This window comes from Dendrobates tinctorius, unplaced genomic scaffold, assembly GCF_039654945.1.
Source record: "Dendrobates tinctorius isolate UK_male_01 unplaced genomic scaffold, ASM3965494v1 ptg000035l, whole genome shotgun sequence".
NCBI classification, from domain to species: Eukaryota; Metazoa; Chordata; class Amphibia; order Anura; family Dendrobatidae; genus Dendrobates; species Dendrobates tinctorius.
In genome coordinates, this window is record NW_027361703.1 from 42,307,407 (window position 1) to 42,329,537 (window position 22,131).

Sequence of the window (22,131 nt, forward strand, 5' to 3'; positions counted from 1 at the left end):
CTATTGTGGTCTTTGCTTTGTCAACGTTCAAACGGTGTTCCCGCACCCTTACTTTGAGTTCGCGGGTTGTCATACCTATGTAGATCTTACCACAGGAACATTCTGCATGGTATATGACTCCCCTGGATGCACAGGTAATATGTGCCCTTATATCAAATTTCCTTGAATGATCAAAATTAAAAAAGGAAAATCCTTTTTTCATGTTGGCACAACCTTTGCAAAGACCACATGGAAAGAATCCTTCACATTTGAAATTCCTTTTTGATCTCTCCCTCCCCTTTGGATCATACGCACTATGGACCAAAATATCTCTCAAATTTGGAGCCCTCTTGGCCCCTAGAGATGGAGAAACTGGCAAACACTTTCTAAGGACGGGTTCCGTGAAGAGAATTTCCCAATGCCTCTCAATGATTTTCCTGAGATCAGCCCATCTATTATTATAATTCGTGATAAATCTTACCTGATTGTCCATCCCATTCAGAATTTCAATGGGCAAATTTTTATGTAGCAGCTGGTCTCTTGTCGTATTTTTGGCTCTCCTATACCCTCTCTGTATGGCTCGATGGCCATAACCACGGTCTCGAAAGCACTCTTTTAAACTGTTCGATTGTTCCTCAAACTGAAATTCTTCCGAACAAATCCGTTTGGCACGCAAAAACTGGCCAATAGGTATTCCGGAAATTGCCGATTTGGGATGGGCCGATGAAACGTGCAGAAAGGAATTAGTTGATGTGGGCTTCCGATAAATGGTAGTGGATATGTGGCCACTTGGGAATACTGAAATTGACAAATCAAGAAAATTGATTTTGCACCCAAAATTATAGGTCAATTTAATGTTCTGGTCATTAGTATTGAGCCTGCTCATAAATAATTCCAAATCCTCAATTGACCACTCCCAAATGAAGAGAATGTCATCGATGTAGCGGATCCAGTTGTGGACCCGATCTACACCGACAACAACCTCCCCCTGGAAAATGGACCACTCCCACGCTCCCATAAAGAGGTTAGCGTAAGAGGGGGCACAGGAAGCCCCCATCGCGGTGCCCCTCTGTTGCAAGAATATCTTGCCATCAAAGGTAAAAACATTATGGGTCAAAATAAACCTCAAGAGTGTCAAAATGAATGATGCTATTTCCACATCAATATTACTTTGCCCTAAATATTTCTTAATGGCATTTAACCCATTGATGTTTTCAATGGAAGAATACAAGGCTTTCACATCTGCTGTAACTAGTATCATTTCTTCAGTCAACTGGAGATTTTCGAGATGTCCTAATGCAGCAGTTGTGTCCTTAATAAAGGACGGTAGTTGTGTAACCAATGGTTTTAAAAAGTATTCAACCATGTCACAAAACATCTCACACAAGCCTTCATTGGCCGAAATAATTGGCCTACCAGGAGGGTTCTGTGGATTCTTGTGCACCTTCAGGATGAGCTAAAAAGATGCCAATCTTGGTATGAATTTTTCGTATATCTCTAGAAGTTTTTTTGGGATGATGCCGTCTTGAAAATGGCTGACAAAGGCGGGAATATAGCAGTCTGGCCGAATACTATGTGCGAGGCTCAGGCATACAAACTTCTAAATAATTCCATTGAGTACAAACTGCTTACATTTAACCCCCTTAGTAAATTCAAAGGGGAGTTGATAGAGATACTATGGAAAGCCTATGAAGATGGCATCATCCCAAAAAAACTTCTAGTTACAGGAGATGTGGAAGCCTTGTATTCTTCCATTGAACACATCAATGGGCTAAATGCCATTAAGAAATATTTGGGGCAAAAGTAATATTGATGTGGAAATAGCATCATTCATTTTGACACTCTTGAGGTTTATTTTGACCCATAATGTTTTTACCTTTGATGGCAAGATATTCTTGCAACAGAGGGGCACCGCGATGGGGGCTTCCTGTGCCCCCTCTTACGCTAACCTCTTTATGGGAGCGTGGGAGTGGTCCATTTTCCAGGGGGAGGTTGTTGTCGGTGTAGATCGAGTCCACAACTGGATCCGCTACATCAATGACATCCTCTTCATTTGGGAGGGGTCAATTGGGGATTTGGAATTATTTATGAGCAGGCTCAGTACTAATGACCAGAACATTAAATTGACCTATAATTTTAGGCGCAAAATCAATTTTCTTGATTTGTCAATTTCAGTACTCCCAAGTGGCCACATATCCACTACCATTTATCGGAAGCCCACATCAACTAATTCCTTTCTGCAAGCCTCATCTGCCCATCCCAAATCGACAATATCCGGAATACCTATTGGCCAGTTTTTGCGTGCCAAACGGATTTGTTCAGAAGAATTTCAGTTTGAGGAACAATCGAACAGTTTAAAAGAGCGATTTCGAAACCGTGGTTATGGCCATCGAGCCATACAGAGAGGGTATAGGAGAGCCAAAAATATGACAAGAGACCAGCTGCTACATAAAAATTTGCCCATTGAAATTCTGAATGGGATGGATAATCAGGTAAGATTTATGACGAATTATAATAATAGATGGGCTGATCTCAGGAAAATCATTGAGAGGCATTGGGAAATTCTCTTCACGGACCCCGTCCTTAGAAGATGTTTGCCAGTATCTCCATCTCTAGTGGCCAAGAGGGCTCCAAATTTGAAAGATATTTTGGTCCATAGTGCGTATGATCCAAAGGGGAGGGAGAGATCAAAAAGGAATTTCAAATGTGAAGGATTCTTTCCATGTGGTCTTTGCAAAGGTTGTGCCAACATGAAAAAAGGATTTTCCTTTTTTAATTTTGATCATTCAAGGAAATTTGATATAAGGGCACATATTACCTGTGCATCCAGGGGAGTCATATACCATGTAGAATGTCCCTGTGGTAAGATCTACATAGGTATGACAACCCGCGAACTCAAAGTAAGGGTGCGGGAACACTGTTTGGACATTGACAAAGCAAAGACCACAACAGATGAAACGTCTTTGAAAACACTTCCGAGGCACTTCAAGAAATACCACAATTGTAACTCTAGCCAGTTAATTGTGAAATGAATTGATTTAGTGGATTTGGGGCCTAGAGGGGGGGATCTGTTTAATAGACTTTCCAAAAAGGAATGTCAATGGATTTTTCGATTGGGGACACTGGCACCACAGGGTCTCAATGAGAGTTTCGGATTTAGCGCATATCTTTAATTAGCCAGGAAATTCAAATTTGGGGGTATTTATGTTATTTTTATGTTATTTTTGTTTTAGTTACTGTTTTTTGGTATTTTGGTTTTAATTGTTTTTTATTTCAGTTCATTATCACCCTGTGACTGGTTGTTTTGGATCTATTTGTCTACCTCTACTGAAGGACTCATTCTGATCTGTTTGGATCGTTTTGGATGAAGATCTGCTCCCGCCTAGAACCATTCCAACACGTGTTGTTTTTTCTCCCTCCTCCTCCTCTCTGCCCCCCTTTTTTTGGTGGTGGTGTGAAGATGGTTGATAGGAGGGCATGAATTCTAACTTTGGAATTTTTTCTCCCTTTTTTCACATTTTTTGTTAATTCTGTTTTTGGTGTGATGTCTTTGAATATGTTATTTTGATAAGCATTGTTTCATGTTTATTCTACATGTGGGGAGTTTCTATTATATAATGTTCTCAATAGGGGTGGTTCTTCTCCCACGAATGAGTCATTCTATATGATGCCTCTATTTAAATGGACTATATAGGGGACAATCCACTATGTATTTCAAATTGGGGATTGTATAACTGTCTAAATATGTTATTTATTTATTCATATTTATTGGAACTATATAGGGCTATTTGACCAAGTAAAATGTTTAATATATTTATGATGTAACATGTCAGTGGTTGCTCCAGCAGCTATATTGTTATATAATTCTCAGATTGGATTCCCAAATATCCCCTCCATTTTATGAATTTTACTCAGATGCCATTTAGAAACAGTGCGCTTGCCAGGATTTTGAATCGCCTTGAGGAGTATTTAGCGGTCTGTAGTGTTTCCACGTTATCCCGGTGTCCTGTAGGACCTGGCATTACCGGGACCACGTGACCGCGGTTTATTCCTCCCAATGGCTTGCTGAGATCATGTGACTCTGGCATGCGCCGATGTAAGTTTTGTTCTGATGGCACAGGACCTTTACAATGCAGGCGCAGGAGGAAGATGGGGATGACTCTTGACATGCGCCGTGGGATATTTTGATGTGAGCGACATATTATATGCAAGCGCAACAATCAAACACAGGGTGGATGTTTTTTTAATCAGGTGTTACATCGCATTATCGGCCAATCATGTATGCGGGCTTCTTATACAAAAAGGGCCCAGCCCCCTTCTCTGACAAGCCTCCATGATGAAGCAGTGCGAAACGCGCATTGGGGGATAGGAGACGCCAGGGAAGCACCACTGACTTTGCGGTATGTCATTTTAGCAACAATTATGTTCTTGCCAGCAATTATATTATGTGACTAAGGACATTGATAGGGAATATTTATTGGGTAGTGGGGTCACCGTGCTTATTAGTATGTCTGAGGACAGTTTTATTTACTGGTGATTGCCCCCCCCCTCACTTTCTCACCCAATTTAACCATTTTGGTTAATTTTTGTCCCTTTTTTCATGGGAATATTGACATCATAGGGGAGGGAATGCCACTAGGACAATGGGCTGGATAGCCCTTCCATTGCATATGCTTTGTGGCGATCTATTATTTAACAGCAGGCAATTTTTCCCTATTTTTACATCAGTTACTTCTCATGTATGTACCATATTGAAATGCTTTTTGCAAGATACCCTCAGTGTTGCATTTCCATAATTTTGGGTCCCTTTAATTGGTCTGGCACCTTCTTTTTAATCATGTGTCATTGTGTGTATTTAATAAAATTGTAATTTAGATGTACCATTGTGTGGCACCTGGTCTCTGTTAGAATCCTGGGTTACCATCAAAGTGAAATTATTATTGTTCTATGGTGTATCATCCTCCTGAGGGGGATTAATACTAAATGGGCATTTCTTGTGAGTTTCAGTTTTCAAATTAAGCATTAATTATGTATGTTCTCACTGTTATTAAAGTAACGATGTGTAGGTAAGAGAGGATAAGTATAGGTAAGTAAGGATAAGAGTAGGTAAGTGTATAAGTACAGGAAAAAATTATAGGTATAGGTAAAAAAGCATATGCATAGGTAAGAAAGAAAAATATAGATAAATAAAGATAAGTCAAGGTAAAAAGGATAAGTATATGTAAATATAGTTAAGATTGGACAAGTCTATTTCAAACTCAATAAAAATAAGAAAAAAAGATAAGTATAGGTAGGAAAGAATAAATGTAGGTAAATATAGCTAACAAAAGGATAAGTATAGGTAAGAAAGGATATATATATTTAAAATACATTAAAAATCCTTAATAGTCTAGATATAAAGATAGAAATATATGTATAAATGTATAAAATATCTCATGTAAAGGTGTGACAGGGCCAATCCAGAGCCGACACTGCAGTGACCCAGGAATTAGCCGATCGCCAGCACTTGGGGTCAGGAAGGAATTTTTCCCCACACATGGGGTTGTTTCGCCTTCCTCTGGGTCACATCCTTTTTATGCAGTAAATCCTATAAATTGCACTGGATGATTAAATTATACTAAATTTGCTAGGAGATAAGAATAAAAATGAATAAACCCTATTCATTGTGTCTGTGTCTTCTTTATATTCTGTTCATGCTGCTGGGACTATTATTTTAATATTGGTCTGCAGTAGTGAATGTTACAAATGGCAAGGAATTAAAGGGAACCTGTCACCCTTTTGAGCTTTTTGAGTTATGAATATGGGCATAAAGGTTGTGAAATTAGTCGTACCTGTATGAACCCTGGATATGGCCTTGTTACGGTAAATAAAAATCATCTTTTATACCTTCGATCTTCCAGCCTATGGGGCCTGGGCTGCCTGGAAGATAAAATTGCCTCTGGACTTCATTATACAAGTTTTCTCCTCCCCATCTCTTCAGACGTCCCTTTCAAGTAATGTGCGCGGCTGAAAATCTGCGCATGCGCATTCTGCCTGCCATCTCTCCTCTGCAATGGGAATTCACCTTCACTTTTTGCCGGAGATCACTGGGACTGGAATTTACAGTGACTCTCTGGCACCTGCGCATATCAAAATTTAAGACAATGCCCATAGAAGGGCGGGAGAGTGCAGAGGAGCGATGGCAGGAAGAATGCGCATGATCTTCGGCCGCGCACATGACATGAAAGGGACGTATGATGAGAAGGGGAGGAGAAAACTTGTATAATGAAGACTGAAGGCAGTCTTATCTTCCGGGCAGCCTACACCCCATAGCTTGGAAGATTCAATGTATAAAAGAAGATTATCCACATCAAGGAGGCATACAGGTATGACTTATTTCACCTGTATACAACCTGTATGCCCATATTCATAACTCAAAAAGCTCAAAAGGGTAACAGATTCCCTAAGAGTTAATCCTATTTTTTCTTTTGCCAGGAGTTGGGTCAAATGGTCCTGATGCCAATTCTTTCTCATCGTGACAGTGATGTTATGGCCATTTGTCATATGGCTTTCCCAGACTAATGTCACTGCCCCAATATTCACCACATCATCACTCACATGTAGTACATGGGATAGGACCGACACCATCAGCGACTGCTCTGTACCCCAAGTGTAGTCTCCTCCACTAAAGTCTTTGCACATCACAAATCATGTAGTGGACATCATATTCCATAGTCACCAGGGACGGACTGGGACTGAAATTCAGCCCTGGTATTTTAAATTGCACAGGCTCATGCTGTCCTCGTTCCCGAGCACGAAATGGAGATATATTACTAATTTCACCCTGCCTGGAGGAAATCAAGATTTATTACAAGACCAATATTTGTAATAATACCAATAATACCGCTATATAAGATGAAATAATTATAAGATCAACATGATAACATTGCAATATGACAGAGAAATACCAACAAACCATAGCCACATATTACCAGCATACACAGCTATAATAATACCACCATGCTGATCGATAACAGGGTTGAGGTTAAAGTGCATGTAACTTCAGACTTCTGAATCCTCATAGCGCACATTGTGAGGATTCTCCAGTGCCTCAGCATTGGGAGCGATCATCACGTGAGCACAAGTACACAATTTACACACCTCCCATTACATTCCGACTAATTGTACTGGGCTTGACTAGTTTCACTTGTATTGAGACGTGCAAGTCTAGTTAGCAGGTGATCACATTTATGCAAATTGTATACTTGCACTCACATGATCAGAGGCATAACTTCTGTAGGTGCAAGGGTTGCAATCGCATCAGGGGTCTGGAGCCTAGGAGGCCCCAAATTCCCTTTGGCCTTTAAGAAAATACCAATGCTATTAAAGACTTGCAATAATTGGGGTCCATGCTGTTCAAGTTACACCACTGCATATCATCGCCAACTACCAGCGCCAGCACTGTAGAATCACAGCGAGCGAGATCTGTGAGGATTCAGAAGTATTAGGTTGGGCTAATTAGATAGGTGGGACTAGAGTTCTTAATTGTTTTGTCACTTGGATTTGACTAATCAATGCAGGTACACCTTGTATTTTTTATATGCTGTTTGTCTCTTTTGTGTTATACATTTGATCTTTTATCTTTGGTCTATTTAAAGTTATAAATTAAGCACCCCACCACTTGCTTCATCATGTTCTATTGTGACAAAACAAATGAATTGCAACACACAGTATTTCCCGAATACATAATGTTTGTATGAATTACAGGAAGTCATTAAAACTGTGCATGAGATCTTGGCAGACATTTGGGAAATGGAAAGTTCATGGTCCTTTTACTAAGTCATTAATTCAAGAAAGGCTCAATTACAAAAAATACAAACAAAATTACGAAACCTTCCAACCCTAAGCCCTATAAATATGTTTTATTCTATGATTTTATTATTTTTATTATAGCACTATTTCTTAAAACATTCAGTATATTGTGTGAAAAAACATAAATGATGCAAATATTCTCCCAAACAGGTACAAAATTACACCAGATTCACTTTCTAAATTATGAAGCATTCTACTTCTGAGTGCAAATGGATTTTTTTTTATTACTGGTTTCTCTAGCAGGTCATTCCTACTTTAATTGATTAAAGAGCTTGTCCGGCCTTAGGCTGCAAGTCTGCAATCACTCTATGTCACTGAAGACTTGTGAATCCTCACATTGTGCACGTTGGGCTCTGTGAGGATTTTCCGCTGCCGGGAGCATCAGGCGTGTGACAGCAAGTATGCAATTTGCAGACATGTGGTTATGTGCCAACTACGCATACGCCGCCTCACTCAATGCAAGTGCATTGAGCAATTGCATTGAGCGAAGTCGGACATGTCTAGTTGGAATGTTGCAGGAAGTATGCAAATCGCATACCTGTGGTCATATAACGGCCCACTTCCAGAGAATCCTCACTGCGTTGAATGTGTGCTCTGTGAGGTTTCAAAAGTCTGAAGTCAAATAGAGTGTGTAAGGCTGGTGGATGTGGACCCACTGCACCACAGGGCAAGCATAACTAAGAGACTACCTGGTATTCATTAGAGCCTCTGATAGTGAATATGGGCTTGGCCGCAGGTTGTCACTAGGTTCCACTCCAGTGCAGTTCCTGGGTCTGCAGCAGCTGACTAGAAGGTCAGAAATACCGGCACGATGTACAGCAGGACGAAGATGTAGTCAGACAATCTGGGGTCAGGGCACGCAACACATGATAAAAGTATAAAGCTGAGGTCGGGAGCAAAGAGGTCAGACAGGACGGGTATACAAGCCGGGTCGATAACAGAAGAGACAGAACAAACGTGCACCCATAGGATCCAAAGACAAGTAACTGGGAAACAACAAATCGGGCAAGGAGAGGTGAGAAAAGCTGCCTAATAAAGCCACTGCTGCCTAGGGATAGACTGGGGAAGGCAAACACTGTAGGACACAGCAGAGTTAAATTCTTGCAGGATCTGGCAGCGCATCCCTATAGACAGGTGAAGCCTCTCTGGGAGCAGAGCTGGCAGTGAGCACAAGGCAGCTCAGAGAGATGGTCTGACGATGGGGAAACAGTGGGGTGAATGCAGTCAATAGGGTGCCACTGAGAAGGCGTGTGAGATGCCGGTGTGACTGAGTGATTGTGTAAGAAGGAAGACCGGGCTGCTGACAGCTGTACTGCGTCAGGTCCAGAACTGTCGAGGCTGCATCCCAGGTTGTCCAAAGGAAAGTTAGGACACCGGACAGACCTTGTCACCCGGAAGCAGGGGGCATGGCAAATGGAAAAAGTGCATGCAGCAACAGGCAGTTTCCCGCCGGCGGTGACTGAGCAGAAGTGTGCGCCGAGTGCTCTGTTGGTTGTGCAGCAGTTCCACAACTTGCTGCGGTCGGCTGTACTCGAGCATGCCTCTGAGCCCAGCAGCAGAGGAAGAGCCGTGGGCTCCATTAAGTCCAGTGCCGTGCGCGAGCATAGGAACGGGGTCCGTGTTCAGAACTGTTCATGGTGGCCCTCTTTGCCGGACAGCACACCGCAGACCTCCCTTGCAAATACTCATCCTACATATAAACAGAAGACTTTGCCACATATACTAAAGAATCAATTTTATTGAGAGCAAATTCTTTAAAAAAAACTTTCTTTTAAAAAACAATCAGAGTACAATCAGAACACACATGGGGAAAAGAATGCAGAGACAACACCCACAGGCATGTTACCACTCTTAAATATACTGATTACTGAGTAAGTAAATATATTTTTTAAAAACCAGTAGGTTGAAACTTAAAATATATGCCAAAAAATGTATATCAACCAAAGTCTACTGCAGACCCATTCTTATACATATAATCCATTGCAAGGAACTCATTGTTTCATCTGCCTGAAAGACTAGCATGCTAAAGTACCTATTGAATAACAAAGTGCATAGTGCTAATAAGAAGGAGACACCAGGTAAATTTGTGGAGATAAAACCAGAGTCAATAGGTAAAAAAGAGGGTAAATTCATAACCTGCAGGTGTGGTCCAAGGCTCGACGCGCGTTTTGCGTTTAAGCTTCTTCCTGGGGGGTCTGTCAAATAGACCTTGCAAATAGACTGTTCATCGCTCCCTTGACTTTGGCTGCACAACTTTATGGACTAATTGGCTCAATGGGTAAAATCAGAGACTGCCCCGTTGCCGCCAGAAGATATACCGTGAGTAGTGTTGAGCGATACGGTTCGATACCCCAAAATATTGTATCGGATGGTATCGCCCGATACGAAAAAAATATCGGGTATCGCCGATTCCGATACCGGAAGTCACATTCAAGTCAATGGGACTTCCGGTATCGGAATTAAAAAAAGCCCTTTTTTTCCTTGTTGGCTAATTCTACATAATTGAAAACAAATAAGAATCATGTAGAATGTATTGTGGGAGGTGGAGGAGACATTAAAGGCATAGTGGTTTATTCAAATCACATGACATAGCATTAATTCCAATTTTTTTTTTCAAGGCGTTCGGAGTTAAAAAGATATTGACTATGTTAACCTTTTTTATATTTTGTCAGATATGTATATTTCACAACTTCCATGCTCTTCACCTTCTTTTGTACTTCTCCCACACTTTCTCCTTCATGATCCGCAGCAGTAGCATTTTTTTCATCAACTTGTTCTTCACCTTATTCATCTTCTTCTTCATCTTCTTCCCATTAAATTTTTTTTTCCATTCTTCATATTTTTCTTATTCAGCTATTATTAATTTTAATATGCTATTTCTTCATCTTCTTCCTATTCTTCTTTGTCTTCATTTTCTTATGGTGACAGGCATTCCTGTAGTACTTATCTATAAAAGTTATAAGATTACACCTTACGTTCTGCCTGTCACTAAAGATTTACAACAGGATTTGTCCGCGTTCAGTTTGGCCTGCAGCAGCAGGCATTTTCCAGGGGCACCACGAGGAGGAACGGACTCACCCCCATTTACTGCTTAGTCTTCTTCTGCTTATAATTTTGATTTCTTCTATGCTGATTTTTAGTCTTATGCTTAATGTTCGTCTGCTTTCTGTTCTTCTGCTTTTGCTTCTTCTGCTTCTTGTTCTTCTGTCTTTTGTTCTGTATCTTGGTGGTTGTCTTCATGTTCTTTGTCCTCTTGGTCTTATTATTTAGGGTCATATTTCTGGTCTTCTTTGGTGTGGTCTTCAGGGTCGTCGTCATGGAGATCAATAAGGATTACCAAAGACAATTTCAAAAAGCTTGATCTTGGAAATGTAGCAGAAGGTACAAGAATGCTGAGAAACTGGCGAGAACCAGCAGACAGTGCTGGCACCCGGATGGGTAGCAGAATGAACAAGAGCCAATGGCACTACCGAGGAAAAACTGACTGTGCTGGACCACGGTTACTAAGCAGAAGGTACCTGTGCTAAAAAGCACTACCAAGGACCAGCTGACGGTGCTGGACCTCGGATACCGAGATGGAGGCACCTAGGCCAAAGGCTCTGGCGAGAACCAGCTGACAGTGCTGGCACCCGGATGGGTAGCAGAAGGAACAAGAGCCAATGGCACTACCGAGGACCAACTGACGGTGCTGGACCACGGTTACTAAGCAGAAGGTACCTGTGCTAAAAAGCACTACCAAGGACCAGCTGACGGTGCTGGACCTCGGATACCGAGATGGAGGCACCTAGGCCAAAGGCTCTGGCGAGAACCAGCAGACAGTGCTGGAACCCGGATGGCTAGCAGAAGGAACAAGACCCAATGGCACTACCGAGGACCAACTGATGGTGCTGGACCACGGTTACTAAGCAGAGGGTACCTGTGCTAAAAAGCACTACCAAGGACCAGCTGACGGTGCTGGACTTCTGATACCGAGATAGAGGCACCTAGGCCAAAGGCTCTGGCAAGAACCAGCTGACAGTGCTGGAACCCGGGTGGGTAGCAGAAGGTACCCATTCAAAGCAAAGTAGCCAGGCCGCAAGTCGGCCGCAGTTACCGAAACCCACAGTCCTACAGGGGGTCCATGTCCCATTGGCACTACGGATCCAGCCTTCAGTGCCAGTTCCCGCAGCCCACATAGGAGTCACCTAAACTGCATTCACCGTAGAGTCGGCTAACCCGGCCGCAAGATGACAGGACAACGGATTGGTGGCATAGTGACCTTGACACTACCCGGAAACAGCAGGCGTGCTGAAAACAGGCTGGGCAACAGGGAGTACCCGTGCCAAAGACACTGCCGAGAACCAGCTGACGGTGCTGGAACCCAGATGGGTAGCAAAAGCTACAAGAGCCAATGGCACTACCGAGGAACAGCTGACGGTGCTGGACCACGGTTACTAGGCAGGAGGTACCTGTGCTAGAAAGCACTACCAAGGACCAGCTGACGGTGCTGGACCTTCGGATACCAAGATGGAGGCACCTAGGCCAAAGGCTGTGGCGAGAACCAGCTGACAATGCCAGAACCCGGGTGGGTACCAGAAGGTACCCATTCAAAGCAAAGTAGCCAGGCCGCAAGCCGGCCGCAGTTACCGAAACCCACAGTCCTACAGGGGGTCCATGTCCCATTGGCACTACGGATCCAGCCTTCAGTGCCAGTTCCCGCAGCCCACATAGGAGTCACCTAAACTGCAGGCACCGTTGAGTCGGCTAACCCGGCCGCAAGAAGACAGGACAACGGATTGGTGGCATAGTGACCTTGACACTACCCGGAAACAGCAGGCGTGCTGAAAACAGGCTGGGCAACAGGGAGTACCCATGCCAAAGACACTGCCGAGCACCAACTGGCGTTGTTGGAACCCAGGGACAATTATGGTGAAGGCCGGTGAAGGCCGAGGCCTACTTGGTAGTAGTTTTAGATTGTTTGTAGGCTACAACAGACTGTCAACGTGCTCCAATTAGGCATCTGTCTCCACTCTGTTTCCAGGATTTCACGTGACCACCAACACCGCCAGTTTATGCGTACAGTAGCCGTCTGCCCAATCCACACGTGTTCCTGTGTTACTGGGGTTCTGTAATGTCAGCAGATCCCCTGATGTATGTCTGCCACTGTCTCCTGCTCTGTCCACATTCCCACCGCTTGCAGTGGGAAGGTGGACAGCGCAGGAGACAGTGCCGGACACACATCGGGGGATCTGCTCACGTAACAGAACACCAGGAACACAGGAACAAGTGTGGAATGCGTGGACAGCAACTGTGAGCAGGAACTGGCAGTGTTGGAGGTCAGGGGAAATACTAGAGACAGAGTGGAGACAGAGGTCAAATCAGAGAATGTTTAAATCTGAAGTAGTTACAATTTGGAGGCAGCAGCAGTTTGCCCTCCACACAGCAGGGCATCAGCTGACGTTACCGAACCCCACTTTCACATGAACGAGTGTTTTTTTCTGTGTGGACAGCACTTCCGAGCACCAACTGGCGTTGTTGGAGCCCAGGGACAATCATGGTGCAGGCCGAGGCCTACTAGGAGCCAGGTGTAAATCGGAGGTATTTTGACTTTGGAGGGAGCAGGACACTTTGCCCTCCACACAGCAGGGTATCAGCTGACGTTACCGAACCCCACTTTCACATGAACGAGTGTTTTTTTCTGTGTGGACAGCACTTCCGAACAACAACTGACGATGTTGGAGCCCAGGGATAATCATTTTGTAGGCTGAGGCCTACTTGGAGGCAGTTTAAGATAAGACGTTGTTTGAATTTGGAGGCAGCAGGAGAGTTTGCCGTACACACAGCAGGGGATCAGCAGACGTTACCGAACCCCACTTTGACATGAACAAGTGTGTTTTTCTGTGTGGACAGCACTTCCGAGCACCAACTGGCGTTGTTGGAGCCCAAGGACAATCATGGTGCAGGCCGAGGCCTACTAGGAGCCAGGTGTAAATTGGAGGTATTTTGACTTTGGAGGCAGCAGGAGAGTTTGCTGTACACACAGCAGGGGATCAGCAGACGTTACCGAACCCCACTTTTCACATGAACAATTGTGTTTTTCTGTGTGGACAGCACTTCCAAGCACCAACTGGCGTTGTTGGGGCCCAGGGACAATCATGGTGCAGGCCGAGTCCTACTAGGAGCCAGGTGTAAATCGGAGGTATTTTGACTTTGGAGGCAGCAGGAGAGTTTGCCGTACACACAGCAGGGGATCAGCAGACGTTACCGAACCCCACTTTCACATGAACAAGTGTTTTTTTCTGTGTGGACAGCACTTCCGAGCACCAACTGACGTTGTTGGAGCCCAGGGACAATCATGGTGCAGGCCGAGGCCTACAAGGAGCCAGGTGTAAAGCGGAGGTATTTTGACTTTGGAGGGAGCAGGACACTTTGCCCTCCACACAACAGGGGAGCAGCAGACGTTACCGAACCCCATTTTCACATGAACAAGTGTGTTTTTCTGTGTGGCCAGCACTTCTGAGCAACAACTGGCGTTGTTGGAGCCCAGGGACAATCAGGGTGCAGGCCGAGGCCTACTTGGTGGCAGTTTTAGATTGTTTGTAGGCTACAACAGACTGTCAACATGCTCCAATTAGGCATCTGTCTCCACTCTGTTTCCAGGATTTCACGTGACCACCAACACCGCCAGTTTATGCGTACAGCAGCCGTCTGCCCAATCCACACGTGTTCCTGGGTTACTGGGGTTCTGTAATGTCAGCAGATCCCCTGATGTGTGTCTGCCACTGTCTCCTGCTCTGTCCACCTTCCCACTGCAAGCAGTGGGAAGGTGGACAGCGCAGGAGACAGTGCCGGACACACATTGGGGGATCTGCCGACGTTACAGAACCCCAGTAACACAGGAACACGTGTGGAATGCGCGGACGGCAACTGTGAGCAGGAACTGGCGGTGCTGGAGGTTAGGGGAAATACTAGAGACAGTGTGGAGACAGAGGCCAAATCAGAGAATGTTTAAATCTGAAGTAGTTACAATTTGGAGGCAGCAGCACTTTGCCCTCCACACAGCAGGGGATCAGCTGACGTTATTGACCACCACTTTCACATGAACAAGTGTTTTTTTCTGTGTGGACAGCACTTCCGAGCACCAACTAGCATTGTTGGAGCCCAGGGACAATCAGGGTGCAGGCCGAGGCCTACTAGGAGCCAGGTGTAAAGCTGAGGTATTTTGACTTTGGAGGGAGCAGGACACTTTGCCGTCCACATAGCAGGGGATCACCTGATGTTACTGACCCCCACTTTCACATGAACAAGTATTTTTTTCTGTGTGGACAGCACTTCCGAGCACCAACTAGCGTTGTTGGAGCCCAGGGAGAACCAGGGTGCAGGCCGAGGCCTACTTGGTGGCAGTTTTAGATTGTTTGTATGCTACAACAGACTGTCAACGTGCTCCAATTAGGCATCTGTCTCCACTCTGTTTCCAGGATTTCACGTGACCACCAACACCGCCAGTTTATGCGTACAGCAGCCGTCTGCCCAATTCACACGTGTTCCTGTGTTACTGGGGTTCTGTAATGTCGGCAGAGCCCCTGATGTATGTCTGCCACTGTCTCCTGCTCTGTCCACATTTCCACCGCTTGCAGTGGGAAGGTGGACAGCGCAGGAGACAGTGGCGGACACACATTGGGGGATCTGCTGACGTTACAGAACCCCAGTAACACAGGAACACGTGTGGAATGCGCGGACGGCAACTGTGAGCAGGAACTGGCGGTGCTGGAGGTCAGGGGAAATACTAGAGACAGAGTGGAGACAGAGGTCAAATCAGAGAATGTTTAAGTCTGAAGTAGTTACAATTTGGAGGCAGCAGCACTTTGCCCTCCACACAGCAGGGGATCAGCTGACGTTACTGAACCCCACTTACACATGAGCGAGTGTTTTGTCTGTGCGGACAGCACTTCTGAGCAACAACTGGCGGTGTCGGAGCCCAGGGAAAATCGGGTAGTAGGCCGAGGCCTACTTGGAGCCAGGTGTAAATCTGAGGTTGTTTGACTGTGGAGGGAGCAGGACACTTTGCCATACACACAGCAGGGGATCAGCTGACGTTACCGAACCCCACTTACACATGAGCGAGTGTTTTGTCTGTGCGGACAGCACTTCTGAGCAACAACGGGCGTTGCTGTAGCCCAGGAAATAAAGTTCAGGTCATAGAAACATGAACACAACAGGAGACCTGGATCCTGTTGCCAGCCAATTATTTATTCTGGAAGAGGACTGGCAAATTCAGGTGAGATCCAGGCCTTGTTCATTTTCAGAAAAGTAAACCGGTCAACATTATCGGCCGATAGTCGCGTGCGACGGTCTGTTACCACACCACCTGCAGCACTAAAGACACGTTCCGATAATACACTGGCAGCAGGGCAAGCCAGCACCTCCAATGCATACTGGCTAAGCTCTGGCCATGTATCCAGCTTAGAGACCCAATACTTGAACGGGGAAGAGCCGTCTGGGAGTACACTAACAGGGCAAGACAAGTAGTCTGTCACCATCTGACGGAAACGTTGCCTCCTGCTGACTGGAGCCGTCTGTGATGGTGTAGCCGTTTGTGGCGGTCCCACAAAACTTTTCCACATTTGGGCCATACTGGCCTTGCCTTGTCCTGCGGCACTGCATCAGCTACCTCTTTGTGCAGAGCTTCCTCCACTGCCTCTACCCACATGGCTGCTTTGAAAAGCACTACCAGCAACACTTGCGGGGGGAATGGAGAACATGATGGCCTGCACAAGTGTTTCTTGGTACTCCCGCATTTTTCGCTCCCGGTTCAACTGTGGTATGAGGCTTTGTAAGTTGTCCCGATAGCGAGGATCTAGGAGGGTGTACACCCAATAATCAGCCGTGTGGAGAATGTTGGCGATGCGGCGGTCATTTAACAAGCACTGCAGCATGAAATCAACCATGTGCTGCAGGCTGCCAACTGGACCGGAAACACTGTCCCCAGCTTGAGGCAGCATCTCTGCCTGCTCAGCATCACCCCACCCTCGCTGTACACACTGACTACTAGAGCCATGTGTACCTCCCTCCTCTGGAGAGATGTGTTCCTCCTCCTCCATTGACTTCTCGTCATCCTCCTCACTAAGTGTCCCCTGCCTGGGCCTTTGTGTGGAAGCACGTTGCGCAGACTTGCCAGAAGCAGATGGCATTTCTGACTGCTCATCCTCGACCTCTTCAAAAACCTCCTCACTTAGTGCTTGTCAGGTTTTTTGAAGCAGACAGATGAGGGGGACAGTCATGCTGATTAGTGCATCATCTCCACTGGCCATCCGCGTGGAGTCATCGAAGGCACGCAAAACTTGGCAGATGTCCCTCATAGTGGCCCACTCAGTGGTGGAGAAGAGTGTCCGGCGCACAGTGCGACTTGTTTGCGCCTGATGCAGCTGGTACTCCATTACTGCTGCCTGCTGCTCACACAACCGCTCCAACATATGTAGCGTTGAATTCCACCTGGTGGGGAGGTCACATATGATGCGATGTTCTGGCAGGCGGAATCGGCGTTGCAGAGATGCAATGCGCAATCTTGTCATGCTGGAACGCCGCAAGTGAGCACACTCTAGGCGAACCTTGTGCAGCAGTGCATCAAGATCCGGATAGTCCCTCAGAAAGCTCTGCACGACCAAATTGAGCACGTGTGCCAGACATGGTATGTGAGTGAGGTTGCCTAGGCCCAGAGCTGCCACTAGATTTCGGGCATTGTCACTCACTACCAAACCTGGCTGGAGATTCGTTGGCACAAACCACACATCGCTCTCCTGCTTGATGGCATTCCAGAGCTCCTGTGCTGTGTGGCTCCGATTCCCCAAAGAAATTAATTTAAGGACGGCCTGTTGACGTTTGGCCACACCTGTGCTCATATCTGGCCTAACAGGCTCATGCAGTGCTGATTCCGAGGAACTAGAGTAGGAGGAGGACTCAATATGTACAGACTGCATTCCTGCAATCCTTGGAGTTGGCAGAATACGTACAGAGCCACTCTCCAGATCTGTACCCGGCTCCACAACATTGACCCAATGGGCAGTGAGGGAAAGGTATCGTCCCTGTCCATGGCTACTGGTCCACGCATCGGTGGTCAGGTGGACCTTGCTACTGACGGGGTTTAGTAGCGCATTTTTAATTTTTCCCTCCACATGCTTTTGCAGGGCAGGGACAGCTTGCCTGCTGAAATAAAAGCGGCTGGGCACATTGTATTGTGGAACTGCCAATGACATAAAGTTCCGGAAGGTGTCAGTCTCCACCAGCCTGAATGACAGCATCTCAAGGGCCAGTAGTTTGGCAATGCCGGCATTCAGAGCCAGTGCTCGGGGATGGTTTGCCGAGTATGGCCGCTTTTTCTCCCATGCCTGTGCTACCGATTGCTGGTGAGTGGCCTGGGAGTGTGCTGATGACTGCGAACGTGGTTCAGTGGGCGGAATTTCACTGGGTCTCTGGACAACAGTGGCAGTGGTTCTTCCATGGCGTTCCAGTGAGGAAGCCGAACCAGCTGTGTGTGAGCTGGAGGAAGAGGCCCCAACACGAGCTGAAGAGGTGGTAGGTGCTGCTGAAGGTTGGCCTACATCTTCAGTGTGTCTGTGTAACTCCACCTCGTGCTTGGTACGCACATGTTTCCACATATTTGTGGTATTGAGGTTGCTCACATTTTTCCCTCGTTTCACTTTCTGATGACACAGCTTGCATTTGACAAAGCAAATGTCATCTGCAACTGTGTCAAAAAAAGACCACGCACTGCAAGTCCTGGGAGCGCCCGTTTTGTGTTTTGGAAGAGGATTGCTCCTCACGGGTGCCAAAGTGGAGGCTACAGGCAACCAAGTCTGCCCCTGCCCTCTCCCTCCTCTTTTGGCCGTTTGGGGAATCTCTTCCTCAGAGCTGCTCCCACCACCTTCCTGTGGCTGACGCCATGATGGGTCAAGGACCTCATCATCTCCACTCCCCTCTTCAAGCACCGGCTGGTCCTGGGTTGTCTCGCCAGCACCGTACGCACCAGAAATTGGCAACTGAGTCTCATCATCATCAGATGAGCACTGAGGTGTGCTGACAATAGGCACTGGCCCACCCGCCTCTTCAGATTCAGAGGGACAAAGCAGTTGCGCATCACTGCATACTCCCTCTTCTTCATGCTCTAGAATGCTGCTTGGCTGGCCACCTCTTTCCAAGCCAACAGATTCTGAGAACAGAAGTAAAGATTGAGATGGCTCCTGTCCAGGGCTCTCAGACTGCCTGGGCAATTTGGCAGGTGGTGAAGAGACAGATGGTTGCTCTTCAGTGCTCTGGCCTTGGGAGGATGCGGAAGTCATTGAAGTGGATGCGTTAGCTGCCATCCATCCGACAACGGCTTCAATTTGTTCGTCACGCAGCAGTGGGATACGGCGAGGACCTACAAAGCTGCGCATGAAGGACTGTTGCCTGGTAAAAGTGGGGGATGCCGGATCACTGGTGTCCGCAGCAGACACCGAATCCCCACGTCCTCTCCCCGCTGAATCCCTCCGTCCTCTCCCTGCTGAAACTCCACAGCCACGACCACGTGCCTTACTCCCTGCCTTCTTCATCTTGGTAGACTGATAAAGATAGGCAGAAAAGTAAAAAAGGGGTGGCTTAGTGTTCTTATTCCTGAACACCTGCTAACCAGTATAAGAAACACTAATTTGGCTAAGAGTGTGTATACTACACTTTAATATGATCTAATGTGGCCTACACAACTGTAAAGTGGAGTGTTTGGTGAACTTTATTTCCTTTTTTTTGGGGGGGAAAAAGAAAAGGATGTGACCAAAGTTTGAAAGCTATAGTATCACAAACTTTTTGGAGCGATTACAATGCAGGAAGCTAACCTACAATGCAATTGATGAGGCTCCAAAAAATAGGGTGATACTAGTCTGGCTGGCCCTGAAGGGCACAAGCCAGCAAAAAGCCTCCTCTATCTAATCCTATATAGTGTTTGCAACCAACCAATGACAATGGATGCGGTTGGAAGCACACTAATATAGGAGCAAAAATCTGGCTAAATTAGCTGCAAAAAAAGGACTATGTATGAGGCAGTGACGCACGCTGAGCAGACTACAGCTAGTGGTGGCTGTAGAACACACTGCAACGTGAGCTGCACTCACACACAGAGAGACCTATCAGACAGCCAAAAACAGTGCAGAGAAATGGGCTATAGCACTGAAAGGCTGCTGAAAGGCTCCACTGTCCACTCCTTTAGTGTTTGCAACCAACGTATATGGATACGTATGGAAGCACACTATAGAGGAGAAAAAAAAAGCAGCAATAAAAGAAAAATGTGTATGAGGCAGAGACACACGCTGGGTGGCCTACAAGCAGACGTGCCTGCAGGACACACTACACAGCGTGGGTCTGCACTCACACAGCCCTTGCAGACAGCTATTAAATCAGCGCTGCTGGGCTACAAAAATGCTACAGTGGTGGATTATGTAGCCTGGGTAGAGCAATAGATATTTTTGATGATCACTATTTCTAACTGTCCCTCACAGTCTTCAACAGCAGCCTGTCCCTAACTGAATTCACAGCAGAGTGACCAGAAATGGCAGCTGCAGTGGTTTTTATAGTGCATCATGTGAAAAATGATGATGATTGACCTCATGGAGATCAACATCAAACACTGCGGAGACACCATCACGTGTTTCTCAACGCAGTGATTCTAGAGCACTGCCCCCATCCCTTATGGGAAATATGCAAAACATAAGCCGCGGAGACACCATCACATGTTTCTCAACGCAAGCAATGACTAGCCAGGTCTTTCACCGGGAAGGAACAACCACGGGAAGGGCAGTCTCCAATGAAGGAAACCACCTATGCCAAAACATGGTATCCATCCACAGACAGCTGTTTCGGGGTATTTGCCCCTCATCAGTGTGGAGTAGGAAACTGGCTAGTAGGAGCAATGCCTAGTAGAAGACTGTGAAAAATGATGATGATTGACCTCATGGAGATCAACATCAAACACTGCGGAGACACCATCACGTGTTTCTCAACGCAGTGATTCTAGAGCACTGCCCCAATCCCTTATGGGAAATATGCAAAACATGCAAAACAGAAGCCGCGGAGACACCATCACATGTTTCTCAACGCAAGCAATGACTAGCCAGGTCTTTCACCGGGAAGGAACAACCACGGGAAGGGCAGTCTCCAATGAAGGAAACCACCTATGCCAAAACATGGTATCCATCCACAGACAGCTGTTTCGGGGTATTTGCCCCTCATCAGTGTGGAGTAGGAAACTGGCTAGTAGGAGCAATGCCTAGTAGAAGACTGTGAAAAATGATGATGATTGACCTCATGGAGATCAACATCAAACACTGCGGAGACACCATCACGTGTTTCTCAACGCAGTGATTCTAGAGCACTGCCCCCATCCCTTATGGGAAATATGCAAAACATGCAAAACAGAAGCCGCGGAGACACCATCACATGTTTCTCAACGCAAGCAATGACTAGCCAGGTCTTTCACCGGGAAGGAACAACCACGGGAAGGGCAGTCTCCAATGAAGGAAACCACCTATGCCAAAATAGTGCATCATGACATCATTTCAGCAGCCAATCACAGCCATGCCAGTAGTTAACATGCCTACATGCCTAACAGGATGTGCCCACACTTCTGAGGATCCCCATTGGCTGAATCAAATCGAGCGGGCTCCTAGCATTATGGGAACTTCCGGTATTCGATATGAAAAAAGTATCGGAACTAAGTATCGGAATTCCGATACAGCGAATATCGGCCGATACCCTATACTTGCGGTATCGGAATGCTCAACACTAACCGTGAGCTGTTGAATTTTCCCTGAGGACATTGCACCGGCTGCTACTGAGACTACAACTCTCATTGGATCATCTGCGGCAGAGGAAACCATGAACACGATAAGTTTATTGAGTGAACTGTTATTACATTGTTGTTGTTTATTGCCCTATTATTTGAAATTTAACTGTTCATCTCCCTGCGAGGAGTATCTTTACTGTTCAATTAAATTGCTAACCCTTGCTCTGCCGTTCTTGCATCACTGCATCCCGCAACCTGCTTACAATTGCAGACTTGTAGTCTAAGGCAGGATAACCCCTTCAATTTTTTGGTTTAGTTTCAAGTTTCTGCATTTAGTGCAGGTAAGAGTGTGGCCTCGCTTTCTTGGAGATGGACATTATGTTTACATAGTTTTGCATTTGCTATGTATCCATATTTGGGACTCGATCCTGCTCATCCCTTATTCACTCTGACGTCACTATGACACAAGGTAAGGTTTTAGTACTAGAGGTTAAGACTATCCCAAATTTGGG